Below are 5,205 nucleotides of genomic sequence, written 5' to 3'. Positions count from 1 at the left end.
ATTTGTAGATTCAGAAATGTCTGTTCTAGTTTGGCTTGGTGGTAACAAGGCCATGATCTCATCTACTTGGGAGATTGTGGCAGGAGAAGATCAGGTCAACCATGACTACAGAATGAATTCAAGGCCAGCTTGGGCAACTTAGTGAGAACCTATTTCAAAGTTTAAAAACAAACAAATGAAAAGACACTGAGTGTTTAGCTCAGTGGTAGAGAACTTGCCTAAAGAGGTCCTGGGTTGGTTCGGTCATCCGTCCCAGTGAAAACTAAAATGTCTGTTCTACTTGACTGTATGAGGTGAAGTTGGGTGAAGTAGATTACCTTTGGCACACAAGCACCAGCCCACTCTCTTAAGTTTTTACAACCAGAATTATTCTCTTCTCTCCCTTCTCCTCCCACCTCTCCCTTTTCCTCTCCCTTCTGTCTTTTCCTTTCTTACTTGTTGGTGCCTCCCCCTGCACCCCCATTGTCCTAGCAGCTGATTTCCTGGTCTCAGGCATTCTCCTGCCTCAGGGTCTCCCATGTAGCCAGGATCAACCGTTCCTGGTTGCAAGCAAAAGTGTACTTCAGAACTGCATTCTCTGAGGTGGGGCAGTCAGGCTGCTGTGTGGCGTTAATCCCAGCACAGAATAGGCCGCATAGCAAGAGAAAGAAGAGAAAACCCCACACAAAACCAGAAACTGTTCTCCTTCAAGGCATTCATGGCTTGCAGTATTTCCATGTCAGTGTGTCAAAGGAGCCTGAGAATATAGTTCAGTTCTTTTCAGACATGTCGTCGTTGTTGTTTTAACACATTTTAAAATTTAAAACGTTTTACACTTACTTTTTGGGTTTGGTTGTTGTTGTTGTCTTTTTCTTGAAACAGTCTTACTGTGTGGTCCTGGCTGTCTTATAACTCACTGTGTAAACCAGGCTGCTCCTGAACTCACAGAGATCCCCCTGCCTCTGCCTCCCAAGTGTTGGGATTGAAGTCATACACACTCATGCCCAGCACATTTGTTTGTTTGTTTGGGCAGGGAGAGTATGTGCTGACACGCATGTGAAGGTCAGAGGATAGCTTTCTGGAGTAGGCTCTCTCCTACCACACAGGTTCTGGGAATCGAACTTGGGTCATCAGGGTTGGTGGCAAGCTCCTCTACCCACTGAACCATCTTGCTGGCCCCAAATGTAGACTTCTTTTGTCTGTAGATCCCCCTATTTCTCTTCCTTTAATAAAACTACAGATGAATTCCATTGTTCTATGTAGAACTTAGGTCTTGGTCCCTGGCTCCCTCTGCCTCAGTCACCTCCCCTGTGGGACACATTTTGAGATTGATTCCCTGGGTCCCTCTGCCTCAGTCACCTCCCCTGTGGGACACATTTTGAGATTCCCTGGTTGATGAGATGGTTCACCCACAGCAGAATCATATGAGTGCAGAGTGAAGTCTGGGGCCCTGGCCTGCTGGCTCAGGGTGTGTGTGTGTTCACGTACTGTATGGTGTCACTTCTCTGGATCTTTTGAATAAACCTCCAACAAAGGTGGTTGTATTTTTCTTCTATAGCATCTTAATTTGTACTGAACTAGCATGAAAATGAGTAGAGGATTCTGGGAGTCTGACCTAAAAAACAGATAAAAAGCTTTTTAATTAGGAATGTGTTATGTATTCAGCCGACTTAATGAGTGCTTGCTGTTCACCATTCTAGGTGCTAGACATCCAAAAACAAGACCATTCCTGTCTTCAAAGAGTTCCAGCCGTCTGTGCTATTTGGGGGCTGGGGGGAGTATCAGTGATAAATGCTAAAGAGAGGCTATCAGGAAACACTTGTGGCTTAACCTGACCTGTGTAGAGGAGTCTGGGAAGAGTTTCCCTAAGAAATGGCATCTAAGACATACTGGAAGCAAGCCAGGTAGAAAAATACCTGCAAGAACCAGTCATAGAGTGTACTCTAGCCATCTGTCAGACGGTTACAACTGCCAGGTGGGTTTATGGGAGAAATCACTTGAAGCTCTGTGAACAATGAATTGGCAGAGGTTCACCAGAGGCAAAAGATAGGTAGGTAGTTCAGGTACTTAGCAGGTCATTAGCCGAGTGACTCACAGGGGCAAGGTCTTGAGTTCAATTCCCAGCACAAAAGAAAGAAAGGAAAAAGAAAAAGAATCTTTAAAAGCAAGGAAGGAACTGGAAATTCAGGTTGAGCCCAAGTCTCATTCTGATCTGCAGATATGTCTGTCTGTGAGTCAGCAGGATTGACTGTATCTGAAGCTGTAGAAGGTGAGATCACTAGAACAGGGGGCATAGAGAGGGGAGGGACCGTCCGAGAGAACAACATCTCAAAGAGCTCTGGGAGGGGGGTAGTCGGCAAGGAAGAGGCTGGAGAGAGACCAAGGGTAATAAGGATCTTAGTGACAAGGACAGCAGCAGCAGGAACCTTGGGTAGAGAAGGGCTAAGTTGAGAGGGCTAGAAAACAGGAGCCACATTTCGGTGACTTGAAGAGAGAAAGGAGATGAGGTGGCAGTCTTTGAAGTCCTGAGGGAAGAGGAAAGGCTTGGGGTCAGAGGAAGTTTTTCCTTTGTTTCTGAGACTTCCCCAAGATTAAGTGCAAGCTGGAAGGAGCTATTGGTGACAGCTCTCAGATGTGGTTTCCTCCTTTTGTGAGAGATGTAAAGGCCCGAGCTACTGTTTGAGACTGCTGTAGGTGAAAGCGAACCCATCAACTCATCCCCCTTTCTTCCTGGCACTGTCTGGTTTTAAGACTGAAATCTGGGAAAACCCTCAGAGAGGGCAAAGCAAGATGGCCGCTCACCCTCGCTGTGGACCAGATAGGAACTCTTTAGAGTTGCAAAATGAGTGACTTCCCTGAAGGTGTTAAGAAGCTACTCCCCTCAGAAAAACCCTGCCACAGAAGAAGAGGGTAGACGACACCTGACTGATTTCCAGTAGGGTTCAAAAGATGCTATGCTATTAACTTAGGAGCAACCACCAACAAATGGAGATATATCAGAGATAAAGAAGGATTAGAAGGCAATTAGGGAGGTGGTTACAAAAAAAAAAAAAAAAAAGGAAAGATTCGCATGAAAGCAGTGACCAGCCGGACAAACAGATGAATGCAAAGATCAGAGCAGACAGACTCGGTAAATAGCATGGACTCATGTGATCTTCTCCCACACATAAAACTGACGCAAGACCTACAAAGAGTTAGGAGGGGATAATGATGGGAAATGCAGTTTAAGAAACCATAAATGGGGCTGGAGAAATGGCTCAGTGGTTAAGAGCACTGACTGCTCTTCCAGAGGTCCTGAGTTCAACTCCCAGCACCTGCATGATGGCTCACAACCATCTCTAATGGGATCTGATGCCCTCTTCTGGTGTGTCTGAAGACAGCTACAGTGTACTCATACAAATAAAATGAATAATTCTTAAAAACAAAAATGAAAGAGAGAGAGAGAAAGCATTCAGGGATGGACTTTGACTAATAACGGAGATGATACACACATCTGGAGTGCCTGCTCACGGTGAGAACATGGTCAGCTGTGACAGCATCACCACAGGGTAAGGACTGTGTCCTCCCAGTCTTGCATATGGTGAGAAGGAAGCACAGAGAAGCTGTCCGTGCATGGATTTGCACGGGTAGGAGGTGGGAAGCCTTGCTCTGAGGTGCTGGGTTGTGTCGCTCACTTTAAGATCAAATTATTCAGGCAGGCATAGGAGTGTTTTGTGCTGTCTCCCAGCTGCCAGATTCAGTTCTGCTGCTGGGCAAACACCAAAGGGCAAGACATAGTAGGTCCCCACTTAGACAGTGCTTTCTTCTTATGGAGAGAAGGAGGGAGACTATACAGGTCTACAATCAGGAGAGTGTCAGTAAGTCCTGGGAGGCAAAACTGGAGAAGCCGGGAAGACAGTGGGCTGCCAGGGTGCGTTGCTGTTTTTACCTCAGAAGGCGCAGTCAGGGAAGACCCTGTGAGAAAGCGCCATTGCCTTAATCAGGGTGGACAAAGGATCAGCCACACAGTAGCACAGAGCAGAGGGAACTGTAGGCATGGCAGTGTCCCGGTGGGAACGATCTTGGTGCATGGTCAAGTAATAGAAAGATGAGAGTAAGGGCTGGAGAGCTGGCTCATCAGTTAAAATACTGGCTGCTCTTCTGGAGGAACGGGTTCAATTCCCAGCACTCACATGGCAGTTCACCACTGTCTGTAACTCCAGCTCCAAGGGATCTGAAACCTTCGCACAGACATGGGCAAAATGTCAATGTACATAAATGAAATAAAGTATAATATAAAGATTAACAAAGGAAGGAAGGAAGGAAGGAAGGAAGGAAGGAAGGAAGGAAGGAAGGAAGGAAAGAAGGAGAGTGCACAGTGACCAGTGTGGATGCTGGCATTTGTAAAAGGTAGACTCAGGGTCTCTGGGTAGATTCAGGAAAACCCTTGTAGGCTGCAGAAAACAGTTTGTATTTTAGTTCAGTCACAATAGAAGGAGCACAAGAATCTTTTTGTTTGTTTGTTTGCCTAGTGGAAGAATAGTATCTGACTCACAGGTTACGGATGAGTCTGAGCCAGGTCTAATGGCCTTTGTCTGGATTCCCTGCACTTGGGAGGCTAAGGAGGAGGGCAGAGAGTTTGAACAAGATGACACCCTACCTCAACAAACAAACCAATTTAATTGTGTGGTGGCATGTGTGTTTGGAGAGCAGAGGCAGGTGAGTCTCTATGAGTTGGAGGCTAGCTTAGTCTAGGTCTATATAGCAGGTTTCAGACCAGTCAGGGCTACATAGTGAGTCTCAAAAAGCAAGCAAGCAAGCAAAAAGGGAAACCGAGGAAGGAGAGGGGAGGAAAGAAGAGAGGAGGGGAGGAGAGAAGAAGGGAGGAGAGGAAAAGGGAGGAGAGGTAGAGAGAGAGGAGGGGGAAGGAAGGAAAGAGTAAAGGGGAGGGGAGGAGAGGGGAGGGAAAGGAGGAGAAGGCAGTTGAAAGGATACTTTAGCTGGGACCAAGGCCTGGAGCACAGAAGATTGGGTGGGTTAATATTAATTTGTCTCTCATAGTTCACACGTATAAGCTCAGAACTCGAGAGGCTGAGGCACCTGAGTCCCAGGTCAACTTGGGTCACAGAGTGAAAAACTGGTAGAAAGAAAGAACAAGAGAGAGAGAGAGACAGAGATAGAGACAGAGAGAGAGAGAGAGAGAGAGAGAGAGAGAGAGAGAGAGAGAGAGAGAGAGAGAGAGAGAGA

This window comes from Mus caroli, unplaced genomic scaffold, assembly GCF_978045245.1.
Source record: "Mus caroli unplaced genomic scaffold, Mus_caroli_1 scaffold_6, whole genome shotgun sequence".
Taxonomy (NCBI): Eukaryota; Metazoa; Chordata; class Mammalia; order Rodentia; family Muridae; genus Mus; species Mus caroli.
Note: the sequence above shows the minus strand (reverse complement) of the source record.